Genomic DNA, 17,814 nt, shown 5'->3' with positions numbered 1-17,814 from the left:
ATGAGTTTAATTGGGGACTTCCTAACAGGAGCCGGCTCTTTCCCCAACGGCAGCCTGTGGGTAAATGAAAATCAGTGATCCGCGAAAAAGCAAGAGGGAGAGGGATGCCTTGTATGCCAGAGCCTCGACAGTGATTAGGCCCAGTGACCATCAGCGTCTGTGTTCTGGTCACACAGCTGCTGCGTGCTCAAGGCTCCACCCTTTTCCCTGAGGGAGGGAGTCCGGACGCCTGGGCCACCACCATCCACCCCTACCAGCAGTCCACCAATGGAATGGTGCACTGCAATGCACCATTGCAGTGAATGCAATGGTGAATGCAATGGAATACGTTGCATCTGTATTCCACAGCAACAGTACAAGAGACGAGAGAACACCAGGATTCCCCCCACCCCCAACACACACACACACACACACACACACACACACACACACACACACACACACACAGACATCAACTTCACAAAGTGATGCCGCCATGGCCAGAAAGGGAACTAAACCACTCCACTAACAACTGTCAAAACCTGAGAACCCAGTCCTAAATGCTGAGATTCCCTTCCAGATCTTCGGAGGTGCTGACTTCCACCCTGCCCCCCCCCCCCCAGCAGGGTGGTCCATGCACTGGGGTCACTGTCCAAGGCAGGCCAGTGGTACCGACAGTGGCAGATCAGTGCACACTCAGCTTCACCACATGTAGTCTCAACGTGATCCAACACAAATGGAGTTCTGATCCATAGACCTTAGAAAATCCAATAAAAATATCGTTGCTGTCTATTTTTAGATTTGTCATTAATAAATGTAGGTCCCTGTAACCATCAAGTTTTTGTTCAATTTTTGTCCCTCTAAAATCTCATTTGCTAAATTATTCTTTTTTTTACACACTTGGATCAGCTTTTAAAAAACATAAATGCTAATAAACTGAATTCTTTAGAGGGAGCATAAGAACAAAGTCACATGTTCTAGAGCCATAGTTTTTGTTCGTATTCTCTAGATAGCAAGACAGTACTAGCATATAGTAAACAGAGATTTACAACATAATGAATAATTTGTTTCTACCTAATGCCAAATGGTCTATCATTTGGACTAATAAAGGACAATTTTAAAAGATATTTCTAGTGAACAGTTGGCCTTTCCTTATCACAGACATACCAGATCTAAACATAAGGACCCTGGCTAACATTCTGTATTCCTTAATCCCTATTTCTATCAACAAGCTTGAATGTTCAGGAATGAAAAGCCAATAAACTTTTTTTTTTTTTTAATTTTTTGTTGATATATATTATCTATTCACTTACCACGTGTGATGGTCGGGTTCATGCGTCACCTTGGCCAGGTGGTGCCCAGTTGTCTGGTCGGGCAAGCACTGGCCTGTCTGCTGCTGTGAGGACATTTCATGGACTTAAATCATGACTATGTTGGCTGCATCCACAGCTGATTGGGAGTGTCTTCTGCAACGAGTGATTCTTAATCTAATCACCGGAAGGCATCTAAGTAGGATGCAGAAGAGTCAATCTTACGGCTTCAGCCAGCCCACATCTCCTGAGAGTTCGTTGAGGACCTTCACTGGAGCTGCCAGCTTGAGGCCTGCCCTACAGACCTTGGATTCTTACATCCCTACAGTTGCATGAGACACTTTTATAAATTTCATATTTACAGATATCTCTGGCTGATTCTGTTTCTCTAAAGAACCCCAGTCATCCAAAGTGTACAATCAGTGGTTCACAATATCATCATATGGCTGTGCATTTATCATCAAAATCGACGTTTTTTTCCTTTTTTGTGAAAAATAACGTATATACAAAAAGCAACAAATTTCAAAGCATATCACAACAATTAGTTGTAGAACAGATTTCAGAGTTTGGTATGGGTTATAATTCCACAATTTTAGATTTTTACTTCCAGCTGCTCAAAGATACTGGAGACTAAAAGAAATATCAGTGTAATGATTCAGCAATCATACTCATTTGTTAAAGCCTACCTTCTCTGTAAACCTCCACCATCACCTTTTCTCTTTCCCCACTCTTTAGGGGTATTTGGGCTATGCCCATTCCAGCTTTTTCTATAATACGGGATAGGGGGATGGAAATCGTTGATGTTTTGGAGAGGTAGGCCCCTCTATGTTTCAGGACTTTTCTGTTCTAGGTACCCATCTGGAGGTTGTAGGTTTCTGGAAAGTTAGGCTAGAGCATGGAACCTTTGTAGAATCTTATATGACACACAAGTTGTTCTTTAGGATTGGTTGGAATGTTTCTAATTCGGGTTTGGCAAGTTATGATAGGTAGCAATGTCTAACTGAAGCATGCATAAGAGTGACCTCCAGAGCAGCCTCTCGACTTTATGTGAACTCTCTCAGTCACTGATAACTTATTTGTTACACTTCTTTTCCCCTTTTTGGTCAGGATGGCATTGTTGATCCCATGGTGCCAGGGCCAGGCTCATCCCTCGGAGTCATTACCCGGGCTGCCAGGGAGACTTTCACCCCTGGATGTCATGTCCCACCAAAGGAGGGAGGGCAATAATTTCACTTGCAAAGTTGGGCTTAGAGAGAAAATGGCCACATGTGAGCAACAAAAGAGGTCCTCCAGAAGTGACTCTTAGGCATACCTACAGGGAAGCTAAGCTTCTCCACTACATACATAAGCTTCACAAGAGCAAGCCTCAAGATCAAGGGCTTGGCCTCTTGATTTGGGTGTCCCTAATGTTTGGCATGGTATCAGGGTTTTCCCTGTGGTAAATGTTAATAGTTACATATTTTTTCTCCCATCCCTCAAGGGACCTTACCAATACTTTTTGATTATCTGCCTAATATACTCTGGGATGTATCCAGGCATTACATTAAACTATGTAGGATAGAAGACTCTCACAGGATGAACTGTTTTAAATGACCCAGTTAGGAGTAATGTAATTGAATTAAGGCAACAACTGTGAGCCTACCTGTACTTTCCTTATCTTCCTAGTCAGCAAAATTGAGAAAATAATTTTTGTTCACCTCTATAAAAAAATCACTATCCCATATGCTGGTGTATGATATGGACAAGACGAGCCAGCTGTGTGTATATATATTTTTAGAATGACAATAGACTCTGACAGAGAGAAAACCATATTCAAACATTCTCCTTTCCTTTTCCAAGGTACTCACAGTGGCCACGTTCTGGTGTCAGCCTAGCCTGGTGATGGTGCCCAGCTGTCTGATGAGGCGAGAACTGGCCTGTTTCGGCAAGGATATTTTGTGGCTGGTTGTTTTAAACCAGAAAGCTAGTTGATTAAATCATCAGTCAGTTGATTGCAGCTGTGGCTGATTATATCTACTGTCAATTAAGGGCGTGTCTCCTTATGAGATCTCTCCAATGAAATGATCCAATCAGTTGAAGATTTTTAAGAAGGAAGAGAGACTTTTCACTGCTTTTTCAGCCAGTAAGCCTGTCCTATGGAGTTCGTCGAGGCCCCTCATAGGAGCTGCCAGCTTCTCAGTCTGTCATATGGATTTTGTACTCTTGCATCACACGGTTGCATGAGACACTTTTATAAATCTCATATATCCGATTTTTTCTTCTTGAGTGATTTAACTTTTCATCTTAGCAGGTGCCATAACAACCTTATGTTCTCTGTGAAACAATGTGCTATTAATTAAGACTTTTCTAAAATAAAAAAAAAAGGTTGAACACATGGAGTATTCTCAGCAACTGTGATGTTCTGTCCAGTCCACCCCAGAAATGTCAAAAATCACATTTTACACAAGTTAAATGAAAACAAAACCACAAGTTAGCACTTTTCAACAAAGCAAGGAATCAATCATATTCTATTTTCCTTTCAGGACCTAATAAAATCCCCCAGGATAGCACCTTTGGATGGGCTGAATGATTACCAGAAATAAGTTAATACATGGGTTTAGCAACATTGTGGTTTAAAAGTTACCATCACTCAATTTTTCATCTGGGCTATGTTAGTACAATATTTGGGTGATCCCAATACCCTGGGCTTACGGTTCCAAACTGGCATGGCTGCATTGGCCAGGGCCATGGCCGACTGACCTTACTTTCCCCAATTTCTAATGTTGCGGCACATGCAAGAGCAAGGTTTGTAACCTCATTACTTCATTGCAATTGTAACATTGCTTGCCCCTTTACCTGCATTCACAGCACTTACATGGGTTACTAATTTAAGAGGGGTGGGAGCAGCTGCTCAGGGCTGTGAACTGAGGCTGGTGATACCCTGACATCACCAGTGTGTCTGTCTGTGTCTGTCTTAGTCAATGAGCAGCTGCAATATTTAGCACGAAACCCAGCCTCATTCAATTATGGCATTCTCTCTGTAGGATCAGTGTTGTCCCTTTGTGCAATAATGAGGAACCTGCTGAATATTAAAATCCATAAGAAAAGAAACTTCTGATCTCAAACCCTGAACAACAGACAACAGAGATGGACCAGGGTTTATAGCATTTAGAATCAATTTGTGGAATGGTGGTGGGGGGATGTCATTTGGCTCCAGATGAGTCGGCTACAGGCAGATGTTTCCCATAAATGGGTATCCCCAGACTGTCTGTCCAATTGTCAGTACAAATAATTAATGCATCTCCTGGATCAGGAACAATGACCATACGTACAGACCTTAATTCAGCCCATTAGCTGCTTTGCATAGTCCCAGTTTTCACTATATAGTGTCTATACTACACTGCACAGCTACTGCTTCCACATAGGAAACTGGCCCAAAGATATTGTGCAATTTTGTGCTTAAAGAGATCTTATTGAAAATACTGCTCTGTAGTGGATAAGCTTTACATTTCATTAATGTGTTGAATTGTGCACTGCCAGAGTGAGGCTTAGTGGCAGTGTTTTGTATCCACCCCTGTATGGGGATGGCTGTCATCAATTTCACAGGGCATTTCTGAGTTAATCCTTTAACTCAGAGTAAGGCATTTTAGGCAGCACACAGTTGTTTTTCTAAGGAACTGTACCACAGTATGGTTCCTTTCTAGAGTTGAGCCCAAAAGCCAATGGAAGCTCACTTTGCCTGGTGCCATTGTCAAAGCCCTACCCAAAGCCAGTATCAGTACTGGCCACATCTAATCCACACGGCACATGGATCCACCCCCCCACCCCCCACCCCATAGAGCTTGAGACCATACAATAGACCATTTGGCTTTTTTAAAAGCAGCCTGCTGGGAGGTATCCCATTCACCAGGGATAGCTTTTCCTAATCAAAACATACAGGTTTTAAGATTTAGGATGAGTGAGGAACAAAAGGTTTCCAATTCCCCAACAATCCCAAGAATTTGACAAGGCAGCCACAGCACTGCAATTTATTGTGGTCAATTACTCATCTCAGACTCCCAAGGCAAAGCAACAATGAGCCTGAGTCTTCTTTTAGTTCTGAAAAAGAGTTACTGGTTAACATGGCAATCTAATGTGTTACCCTTTTTCACATCGTCAGATCTTTTGCCCTGAGACTGTGGCAGATGATCGGGCCATATAAATAACCTTGTGGGAGCATGATGAAAATCCTTTATTCTTCTTCCAGGTGAAGATGAAAACAGGCTGACTGGCCCTATTTAAGGGAATAATAAAGAATCGAGTGTTAATTCCTTGTGGCAAAGAGGCAAACTTTGGAACTGCCTTAATAAACCTCTGCTCCTTGGGCAGCATGTGCCACAGTTCAATTAATACTGCATTTGACTGCCTATCATTATGCTCAATTTTAGCTCCAGCAGCTATTAGATGTTTCTACATTTGTCTGTGCAACACCTGGTTCAGACCATCATGTCTTCTCAGGATGCTACCTGTAGCTCTGACTCCAGTTCTCCTTCATCTTAAATGAGCTATCTCTTCCAGGTATGCAATCATTTGGGCAGCCTGTGAGATAGGCTGTCCTACAAGTGGGCTAAGAATGGGCACTAAAGTCTCTTATCACTGGCTGGGAGCAACGTGTAGAATTATCTCATTAATTCCTGCTGTGTAAGTTATACTATCTGTTCCATGTAAATCATATGCTTCATCCCTAACCCCCTTAATGTATCCTGCAGTTCATCAGTGGTGTTCCAATAAGGGATTTGATGAGAAATATCCCCCTCGTTGGGCCACACCTCTTTTCACTGGAATATTAGCCAATTAAGTGGTGAATTCATTTCTATTTTAGGGGCTAACAAACATATGTGTTGATGCAGAGAAGGATGGGTGGTAAGAGGGGACAATTTACTCATCTCATGCCCTGAGAACAGTATACCATCTGCACCAGTATCCCACAGTTACAGTAGCTAATTTGATAAAAATTCTTTTGGGTTTTTGCCTATGCTGAGTCTCAAGCGCTCACAATTCAGAGGCAATAAAATTTCACCCTGTAATATGCATTTTTTTCTCAGTGGGTGTGGCTGGAGCTGGAGCTGCATCAGCGGCATCATCCCCGTCCACCTGGGGGCCCAGTTGGGCTGGGGTATGCTCTGAATTAACCTTACATTGGCTCAGAGGGGGAACAAACTTACACCTTTCATCCTCCTTCTCCCATCAGGCTGGGAATTCTAATCATCTGAAGAACGATCCACTGGTCCCAGACTTTGGGATCCAAAACTGGGAGAAGTTAGAATATGTCTTACTTGAGCCTTAGGTAACTTCCACCCTTTTACGCTAGTGAAATAATATTCTAAATGCTTTCAAATTTTCATCTACTCAGTGTAGCCTCTTATTTAAAGCATCTTTCAACATTGCTTGGGCTACCCACATATCCTTCTCTAACTTACATTCCTCCTACAAGCAGGGAACTGTCACTATAGCCTTCAGGGCCTCTTCCATAGCTGATCACAGTCTCCAAAAGTGACCAGGCCACAGCTATGGCAGACTAGCAGCTTTCCTTGTCCTTGTGAAATCCTAACTGTCCTGAGGCCTGTTGCAGAAGAGCTATTACTCCAGCTGGGGAGTTATAAGCATCTCCATACCCCCTCAGTTGTCCCCATTCACCTAAGGGAATAGTTATCCAACCCCATGGACGTTGTAGGCCCTTACAGGATTCCCACCAGGTAGCGTACTTCCTAGCACTCATGCCTTTTACAGCCAATGGCCCTTTGGTCTCCTGACTGGCTCACCAAATGTTCCAGCCCAGCTCAACCCCAAAACCAAAGAACACACCAGGCAAAAAGTTCCCCATGAGTTTAATTTGGGACTTACTAATGGGTTTCTCCTGATGCCAGCCTTTGCTGGTTTGAAACTGTTATGTACCCCAGAAAAGTCATTTTTTAAAAATACTGATCCAATACTGTAGGGTGGGAACTCTTGATCAGGTTGTTTCTAGGGAGATGTGACCCATCCAATTGTGGGTGTGACTTTTTGATTAGATTAATTCATGGATATGTGACCTGCCAATTATAGGTGTGACCTTTTGATTAGATGGAGATGTGAGTCCATCCATTCAAAGAGTATCTTGATTAATTTACTGGAGTCCTTAAAACAACTGACACAGACACAAACTTTAGGGGATTGAGACAGAAAAAACATGAGTGTAAAGCAAGGACTCACAGAAATAGAACCCAAAGAGAAGAAATCTCCAGTCCCAGGAGATGCTAAGGAAAAGATGAAACTCAGAGTTGTGCCTAGAGCAGCTACATGAGGGCCCACAGCCACTTAGAGAGGAAACTATTGGAATCAGAAGCTGGGAGCAATGGAACTAGGAACAAAGACCAGCAGATTCAAGCCACATGCCTTCCCATGTGACAGACATTGTCCTTTCTTGGGAGTCAAGTTATCTTTCTCTGGATGCCTTAGTTTGGACATATTTAAAGCCTTGGGACTGCAAAATTGTTACTTAATAAAATCCCTTTATAAAAGTTGGTCCTTTTGGGTATATTGCATTCCAGTAGCTTAGCGAACCAAAACAGATTTTGGTACCAGAGAACTGGGGTGCTGCAATTTGCAAACAACAAACATGTTGGAATGGCTTTTTACATGGATAAGGGAAAGATTCTGGAACAACCGTGATATGCTTAGTAAAAAAGGCCTGAATTTCTTTGAAGAGACTGTTGGTAGAAAAGTAAACTCTAAAGATATCTCTGATGAGGCATTAGACAGAAATAATGAATGTGTCATTGCAAACTAGAAGTAAAGCAACTTTTTTTAAAATCTGTTTTTATAATTACTTTTTTTGGCATGGGAAGGGTCTGGGAATTGAACCTGGGTCTCTGGCATGACAGGCAAGAATTCTGCCACTGAGCCACCATTGCACTGCCTGCGACTCTTATCTTAAAGTGGCAGAGAATTTGACAAAGTTGAGTCCTGGTGGAGGGCAGCTGAGGTGGTAATTCGGGAGTGTGGCTGACCTGGGAGAGTCTTCTGCATCACATGGGGCAGCCCTGGTTACAGAGGCCGAGGAACTGAGAGGCAAAAAGCTGGAGCCTGGTGCAGAGGTGTGGAGCTGTGGAGCCCATGGGAGTGTACAGATGGGAGCCCAGGACTAAGAAATAAGCCAGGCCACGTTCCCTGGGTGTGCTGCCCTCACCAGTGCAGCCCCATGAATGGTGACTCACCCTACACCCCACCTGAACCCTGTCACCCACTCCCATTCCCTGCACTCCGGGCACCCTCACCCCACCAGACCCCAGTACATGTACCTGCCCCCCACCCCCACTCCAAGTGCAGCCAACCCCCCTCTCCTAAATGCCTCCTGAGCACTACCTCTCCCTCACTGTTCCCTGCAGGTTGTTGCCAGTGCATAAAGGCTGTGGGCACTAACCTCCATACCTAAACTACCCCTGCCCATCCCCCCACCCCACCCCCACCCATAGTGTCGCACAGCCTCACCCCACCCTACTCCCAAGCTCTGTGCATCCATTTACAGCACTCCCAGGCCCGCACATGCGCACAGGCCTCTGATCACATCATTTAGCTCTGGGAACCGCATTTTATAGCAGTCCTAGAATCGCGCATGTGCACAGCCCTCAGCCTCACTTCCCATCTCTGAGAAAGTGCTGACCTATGCAGCCGGGTTACATCTGCCTCCAATGCATAAAGGCATAATGCTGACCTGCTGCCACAACTCTACACATGTGCACAAACGGCCCCATGCCTTAGACCAGTGCACACCACAATTACACCCCCCAGACCAGTGCACCCGCACAGCTACATCCTCCTTGGCCACTGGGTGCCCATGTTCACAAGCATCAGAATAACATCCCCAACCTGTGCTTATACCTCCCCTGAAACATATCACCACACTGAGTGCCCCACCCTGTGCCCTGCTCCCTGCTTACAACCATCCCACAAACACAAGGCCTTAGACTACTGAAAGAAATCAACTCCCAAAGTAATCAATCAAGATATTTACATGCCGCAAAGACAGCAGATCACTAAGCATATCACAATGCAGACAGATATAGCCCTGCCTAATGATCAAATTAAAACACAACAGCTGATTTGAAGAGACAAAAGAAAGAATAAGTGATATAGAGGACAGGATAACTGATTTCAAACACTCCAAACAGCAAATAGAAAAAAGGATGGAAAAATTTGAATTGGATCTCAGGGAAATGATAGCCAAAACAAAGTGCACAAATATAAGAATCATTGGTGTCCCAGAAGAAGAAGACAGGAGTAAAGGACTAGGAAGAACAGTTGAGGATATAATGGGGGAAAACCTCACAACCCTTATAAAGGACATAAATATACAAGTCAAAGAAGCCCAAAGAACTCCTAACAGAATAAATCCAAATAGGCCTTCCCCAAGGCACATACTAATCAGTCTGTCAAATATTGAAGAGAAGCAGAAAACCCTGAAAGTGGCAAAAGAAAAACAATCTACTACATACAATGGAAACCAAATAAGACTAACTTCAGACTATTCAGCTAGCACCCTGGAGATGAAAAGGCAGTGGTATGATATACTCAAAATCCCGAAAGAGAAAAACTTCCAGCCAAGAATTCTGTACCCAGCCAAATTGTTCTTCAAAATTGAGGAAGAGATTAAAGTTTTCACAGACAAAGAATTCCTGAGAGAATTTGTCAGTAAGAGACCAGCCCTACAAGAAATACTAAAAGGAGTTCTGCCAGCTGAAAAAAAGAAAGAAGAGGGAGGTCTGGAGGAGGGCACGGAACTGAAGGGTACCACTAAGGGTAATTTCAAGAATACAAAGAGAAAGGGGGGAAAGAATATATAGATCTGACAAATAAAAAAAGAAAGATAAGATGATGGAATCAAGAAACACATTTTCAGTAATAACTTTGAATGTTAACAGACTAAACTTACCAGTTAAAAGATACAGATTGACAAATGGATCAAGAAACATAATCCAGTTTTATGCTGCTTCCAAGAGACTCATCTGAGACACAAGGATACAAATAGATTGAAAGTGAAAGGATGGAAAAAGATTTTCCACACAAGTTGTAAACAAAAGAAAGCAGGAGTAGCTACACTAATATCGTACAAAATAGACTTTAAATGTAAAGACATCATAAGAGACAAAGAAGGACACTATATACTAATTAAAGGGTCAATTCACCAAGAAGATACAACAATCATAAATGCTTATGCTCCCAATCAAGGAGCACCAAAGTACAAGATACAGACATTGGCAAAAATTGAAGGAAGCGATAGATGTTTCAACAATAATAGTAGGAGACTTCAATACACCACTCTCCTCTATAGATAGAACAACAAGACAGAAGATCAACAAGGAAACAGAGAAGTTAAATAACTTCATAAATGAATTAGACCTCACAGACATATATAGGTCATTGCATCCCAAAGGACAAGGTTATACATTCTTCTCTAGTGCTCATAGAACATTCTCCAAGACAGATCATATGCTGGGGCACAAAATGGGGTCTTTATAAATATAAAAATATTTAAATTATTCAAAGCACTTTCTCTGGTCACATTGGGATGTAGCTGGATCTCAATAACCAGCAAAGAATGAGAATATTCACAAATAATGGAGATTAAATAACACACTCTTAAACAATCAATCGGTGAAAGAAGAAATTGATAGAGAAATCAGTAGCTATCTGGAGATGAATGAAAATGAGAATACAACTTATCAGAACTTATGGGATGTGGCAAAGGTTGTGCTGAGAGGGAAATTTATTGCCCTATATGCCTATATTAAAAAACAAGAAAGAGAAAAAACTGAGAACTTAACAGTAAACCTGGAGAAACTTGAGAAAGTACAGCAAAATAACCCCAAAGCAAATAGGAAAAGAGAAATAATATGGATTAAAGCAGAGATAAATGAATGGGAGAATAAAAGAACAATAGAAAGAATCAATAAAACCAAAAGTTGGTTCTTTCAGAAAATTAATAAAATTGATGGGCCACTAGCAAGACTGACAAAGAAAAAAAAGAGAGGATGCAAATAAACAAAATCAGAAATGAGAAGGGGTGCGTTACCACAGACCCTGAAGAAATAAAATCATAAGAAGGCAGGCCATGGTGGCTCAGCAGGCAGAGTTCTCGCCTGCCATGCCAGAGACCCAGGTTCAATTCCCGGTGCCTTCACATGCAAAAGAAAGAAAGAAAAAGGCTTTATAAGAAGTTACTATGAAGAACTATATGCCAACAAACTAGACAACTCAGATGAAATGGACAAATTCCTGAAGACACACAAACAAGCTTTTTCTTCAGGAAGAAATAGATTCTCAACAAACCAAGCACAAATAAAGAGATTCAATCAGTCATCAAAAATCTCCCTACAAAGAAAAGCCCAGGGCCAGATGGCTTCACAGGGGAATTTTATCAAACATTCCATAAAGAACTAATAAGAATCCTGCTAAAACTTTTCAAAAAAACTGAGAAAAAAAGGACCTTTACTTAACTCATTTTATGAAGCTAATATCATTTTAATACCAAAACCGGGTAAAGATGCTATGCTAAAGGAAAACTACAGGGCAATCTCCTTAATGAACATAGATGCAAAAATTCTTAAAAAAAAATTAGCAAATTGAATCCAACAGCACATTAAAAGAATTATACACCATGACCAAGTGGGGTTTATACCAGGAATGCAAGGATGGTTCAACACAAGAAAATCAATTAATGTAATACAGCACATTAATAAATCGAAAGGGAAAAATCACATGATCATCTCAATTGATGCTGAAAAAGCATTCAACAAGAGTCAGCATCCTTTTCTGATAAAAACACTGCAAAAGATATGGATCAAAGCTACTTCAATATGATAGAGGGAATGTATGAAAAACTGATAGAGACTGAAACTTTCCCCCTAAGATCAGGTACAAGAGAAGGATGCCCACTGCTGCCACTACTACTGAACATTGTGCTAGAAGTTCTAGCTAGAGCAATCAGGCAGGACAAGGAAATAAAAGACATCCAAATTGGAAAGAAAGAAGTAAAACTCACATTATTTGCAGATGATATGATACTATACTTGGAAGATCCTGAGAAATCTACAGCAAATTTACTTCAGCTAATAAACAAATTCGGTAAAGTGGCAGGCTATAAAATTAATATGCAAATATCAGTAACATTTCTATACACAAGCAATGACCTAGCTGAGCAGTCAGTTAAGGAAAAAATTCCATTCAAAATCGCAACTAAAAGAATAAAAAAAATAGGAATGAACTTAACTAGGGATGTAAAGAACTTGTACACAGAAAATGGCATAACACTGCTAAAAGAAAACAAAGGAGATCTAAATAGGTGGAAAGATATTCTTTGCTCATGGATAGGAAGGCTAAATATAGTTAAGATGTCAATTCTCCCCAAATTGATCTATAAATTCAACACAGTACCAATAAAAATTACAACAACCTACTTTGAAGATTTGGAAAAGCTAACTACCAAATTCATCTGGAAGGGAAAGAGACCCCTAATAGCTAAAAGCAAACTAAAAAAGAAGAATGAAATGGGAGGATTAACACTCCCTGACTTTAAAACATATTATAAAGCCACAGTGGTCAAAACAGCATGGTACTGGCACAAAGACAGAAGCATTGACCAATGGGATAGAATCGAGAGTGCAGAAATAGACCACCAAATCTCTGGTCAACTGGTATTTCACAAGGCCCCCAAATCCTCTGAACTGGGACAAAATAGTTTTTTCAATAATTGGGCATGGAAAAACTGGACATCAATAGCCAAAAGAATGAAAGAGGACCCCTATCTTACACCCTACACATTAAATTAACTCAAAGTGGATCAAACACCTAAATATAAGAACTAGCACCATAAAGCTTCTAGAAGAAAATGTAGGGAAACATCTTCAAGACCTAGTAATAGAAGGTAGCTTCCTAAACTTTATGCCCAAAGCACAAGCAACAAAAGAAAAACTAAATAAATGGGAACTCCTCAAAATCAAATGCTTCTGCACCTCAAAAGACTTCGTCAAAAAGGTGAAGAGGCAGCCAACATAATGGGAGAAAATATTTGGAAATCACATATCAGACAAAGATTTGATTTCCTGTATATACAAAGAAATCTTATAACTCAGCAACAAAAGAACAAATTATTAAATGGGCTAAAGATATGAATAGGCATTTTTTGAAGAGCAAATAAAGATCGCTCAAAAGCATATGAAGAGATGCTCATTTTCATTGGCTATAAGGGGAATGCAGATCAAAACTACAATGAGATACCGCTTCACATTTATAAGAATGGCTGCTATTAAACAAACAGGAAAACTATAAATATTGGAGAGGATGTGGAGAAATTGGGACACTTATGCACTGCTGGTGGGAATGTATAATGGTATAACCACTATGGAAGACTGTTTGGCAGTTCCTTAGGAAACTAAATATTGAGTTGCCCTATGACTCAGCAATAGCACTTCTTGGTATATACCCAGAAGAGCTGAAAGTAATGATACAAACAGGCATTTGCACATATGTTCATAGCATCATTATTCACAATCGCCAAAAGATGGAAGTAAACCAGATGCCCATCAACAGAAAAGTGGATCAACAAAATATAGTATATACATACAATAGAATATTATGCAGCAGTAAGACAAAATGATGCTCTGAAGCATATGAAAAGATGGATGAGCCATGAGGACATAATGCTGAGCGAAATTAACCAGACACAAAAAGGATAGATACTGTATGAGTCCACTTTTATGACCAGCATAAAAGTATAATCAGAGGCTTATAATACAGAATATAGGGGACTTAGGATACATAGAAGCTACAGATGGGTGAACCGTCAGCTAATGAGGTTGAACTTAATTGTAAGGGAGTGGATAGGAGTGAAGATGGTTCTATAGTTGGTCTAGAAGTAATATTGCCATACTGAAGATGAGCAAGATTGAAAGAGGTTTTATAGACCTATGTGTTCCACTGATTCACACTAGAAATATGAATTCGTTCTCGTAAAAATTACTTCAAATATATGGTTCTTGTATAAAGAGTGTTTAAGTCCAAGGTACAGGGAGAAAACTGCTATTGCATGCTATGAGCTATGTTCAAAAGGAAACCATCAGCACCACCACAGCAACAGCAGAGGTAAATAGTGGGGCGAGGGACAAGAGTTAAGAGGAGATTTAGATTTCCTATTTGGCGAGGGTGTGTTTATTGGTTTTCTGTCTCTTGGGAACAATTAAATTATCTAAAGTTGAGAATGCTGATGGACTGTGGACTTTGGGCCCTCTACATGAAGCCCGATGAAGGCAGGTGGCTGAAGGACGCACTGACGGAGAAGTAGATTGGCGAATGGTGGTGTTTACTTAGGAACGAAGATTGTGCTGCTACAAAAAGGAACAAAGTCCTGAGGCATGCAACGATGTGAATGAACATGTGGGACATTTGGTGAGACAAAAATAAGCCTGAAAGAAAAGAACAACAATGGTGTGGTCACCTTTAGAAAATGCTTATGAGAAAACAGTGGCCTATATGTAAGCTTTTAGAGCAGATACATTAAGTCTGGAGTGGTGATTATTATTTCTGGATTTTGAGAGGCTGTTATATATATATATATATATATATATATATATAACCTGATATTTAGGAATAAGAACAAAGCCGAACAGGTTGGAGTTAAAGTAATTCAGAACATGGGGGTAAGGAAGACAGTGTCTATATTTTGGAACCACACATACTCTTTGAGACCAATGGAAGAAAGGTTCATTTGGTCTGGAACAGAAATTTTCTGAGGTGCATAATCTAATTCAACCTATCTGCATAGCTCATTTTAACAACTGAAACACAGGGAGCACAGAATAAGAAAGAGGTCCTTTAATCCTGTATAGATTATTGTAATGTCTGGAAACATTCTAGAGTATATTTAGCAGATAAAAAGTATTGGTAAAGTCTCCTGAGGGAGGGGAGAAAGAATATGGAATTAATTAAACCTTACCATCAGGGAATCCCCTGGTACTGTATCAAACTTTAGGGACACCCAAAACAATAGGTCATGCCCTTGATCATGAGGCTTACTCTTTTTTTTTTTTTTTTTGTGTCCCTATTTTTTTTTTATTAATTAAAAAAAGAATTAACAAAACAATTAGAAATCATTCCAATCTACATGTACAATCAGTAATTCTTAATAACATCACATAGTTGCATATTCATCATTTCTTAGTACATTTGCATCGATTTAGAAAAAGAAATAAAAAGACAACAAAATAAGAATTAAAACAATAATAGAAAGAAAAAAAAAACAAACAAAAACAAAAAACCTATACCTCACATGCAGCTTCATTCAGTGTTTTAACATAATTGCATTACAATTGGGTAGTATTGTGCTGTCCATTTCTGAGTTTTTATATCCAGTCCCGTTGTACAGTCTGTATCCCTTCAGCTCCAATTATCCCTTCTCTCTTTTTTTTTTTTTTAATTAACGGAAAAAAGAAATTAACCCAACATTTAGAGAGCATACCATTCTACATATGCAATCATTAATTCTTAACATCATCACATAGATGCATGATCATCATTTCTTAGTACATATGCATTGGTTTAGAAGAACTAGCAACATAACCGAAAAAGATATAGAATGTTAATATAGAGAAAAAAATAAAAGTAATAATAGTAAAATCAAAACAAAACAAAACAAAACAAAACAAAAACCTATAGCTCAGATGCAGCTTCATTCAGTGTTTTAACATGATTACTTTACAATTAGGTATTATTGTGCTGTCCATTTTTGAGTTTTTGTATCTAGTCCTGTTACACCGTCTGTATCCCTTCAACTCCAATTGGCCATTATCTTACCCTGTTTCTACCTCCTGCTGGACTCTGTTATCAAGGACATATTCCAAATTTATTCTCGAATGTCTGTTCACATCAGTGGGACCATACAGTATTTGTCCTTTAGTTTTTGGCTAGACTCACTCAGCATAATGTTCTCTAGGTCCATCCATGTTAATACATGCTTCATAAGTTTATCCTGTCTTAAAGCTGCATAGTATTCCATCGTATGTATATACCACAGTTTGTTTAGCCACCGTCTGTTGATGGAGATTTTGGCTGTTTCCATCTCTTTGCAATTGTAAATAACGCTGCTATAAACATTGGTGTGCAAATGTCCGTTTGTGTCTTTGCCCTTAAGTCCTTTGAGTAGATTCCCAGCAATGGTATTGCTGGGTCGTATGGCAATTCTATATTCAGCTTTTTGAGGAACCGCCAAACTGCCTTCCACAGTGGTTGCACCATTTGACATTCCCACCAACAGTGGATAAGTGTGCCTCTTTCTCCGCATCCTGTCCAGCACTTGTCATTTTCTGTTTTGTTGATAATGGCCATTCTGGTGGGTGTGAGATGATATCTCATTGTGGTTTTGATTTGCATTTCTCTAATGGCCAGGGACATTGAGCATCTCTTCATGTGCCTTTTGGCCATTTGTATTTCCTCTTCTGATAGGTGTCTGTTCAAGTCTTTTTCCCATTTTGTAATTGGGTTGGCTGTCTTTTTGTTGTTGAGATGAACAATCTCTTTATAAATTCTGGATACTAGACCTTTATCTGATATATCATTTCCAAATATTGTCTCCCATTGTGAAGGCTGTCTTTCTACTTTCTTGATGAAGTTCTTTGATGCACAAAAGTGTTTAATTTTGAGGAGTTCCCATTTATTTATTTCCTTCTTCAGTGCTCTTGCTTTAGGTTTAAGGTCCATAAAACCGCCTCCAGTTGTAAGATCCATAAGATATCTCCCAACATTTTCCTCTAACTGTTTTATGGTCTTAGACCTAATGTTTAGATCTTTGATCCATTTTGAGTTAACTTTTGTATAGGGTGTGAGAGATGGGTCTTCTTTCATTCTTTTGCATATGGATATCCAGTTCTCTAGGCACCATTTATTGAAGAGACTGCTCTGTCCCAGGTGAGTTGGCTTGACTGCCTTATCAAAGATCAAATGTCCATAGATGAGAGGGTCTATATCTGAGCACTCTATTCGATTCCATTGGTCGATACATCTCTCTTTATGCCAATACCATGCTGTTTTGACCACTGTGGCTTCATAATATGCCTTAAAGTCCGGCATCGCGAGACCTCCAGCTTCGTTTTTTTTCCTCAAGATGTTTTTAGCAATTCGGGGCACCCTGCCCTTCCAGATAAATTTGCTTATTGGTTTTTCTATTTCTGAAAAATAAGTTGTTGGGATTTTGATTGGTATTGCATTGAATCTGTAGATCAGTTTAGGTAGGATTGACATCTTAATTATATTTAGTCTTCCAATCCATGAACACAGTATGCCCTTCCATCTATTTAGGTCTTCTGTGATTTCTTTTAGCAGTTTTTTGTAGTTTTCTTTATATAGGTTTTTTGTCTCTTTAGTTAAATTTATTCCTAGGTATTTTATTCTTTTAGTTGCAATTGTAAATGGGATTCGTTTCTTGATTTCCCCCTCAGCTTGTTCATTACTAGTGTATAGAAATGCTACAGATTTTTGA

General features: G+C 40.1%; 1 protein-coding gene and 1 pseudogene across 4 annotated transcripts in view; one reads left to right on the top strand and one right to left on the bottom strand.

Annotated features, from left to right (window-relative positions):
• Positions 1-17,814, top strand: part of LOC143655507 (acyl-coenzyme A diphosphatase NUDT19-like) — a 30,292-nt pseudogene continuing 12,478 nt past the window's right edge.
• CDCA4 (cell division cycle associated 4) overlaps positions 5,283-17,814 on the bottom strand; it is a 39,625-nt gene continuing 27,093 nt past the window's right edge. For all 4 annotated transcript variants that reach the window (XM_077128375.1, XM_077128373.1, XM_077128376.1 and 1 more), the window contains exon 3: positions 5,283-5,541. The gene's annotated coding sequence lies outside the window, so the exon portion shown is untranslated. The remainder of the gene's footprint in view (positions 5,542-17,814) is intronic.

Source organism: Tamandua tetradactyla, chromosome 14 (assembly GCF_023851605.1).
Source record: "Tamandua tetradactyla isolate mTamTet1 chromosome 14, mTamTet1.pri, whole genome shotgun sequence".
Classification (NCBI taxonomy): domain Eukaryota; kingdom Metazoa; phylum Chordata; class Mammalia; order Pilosa; family Myrmecophagidae; genus Tamandua; species Tamandua tetradactyla.
The sequence above is the reverse complement of the archived record's forward strand: the minus strand, read 5'-3'. Positions and strand labels throughout refer to the sequence as shown.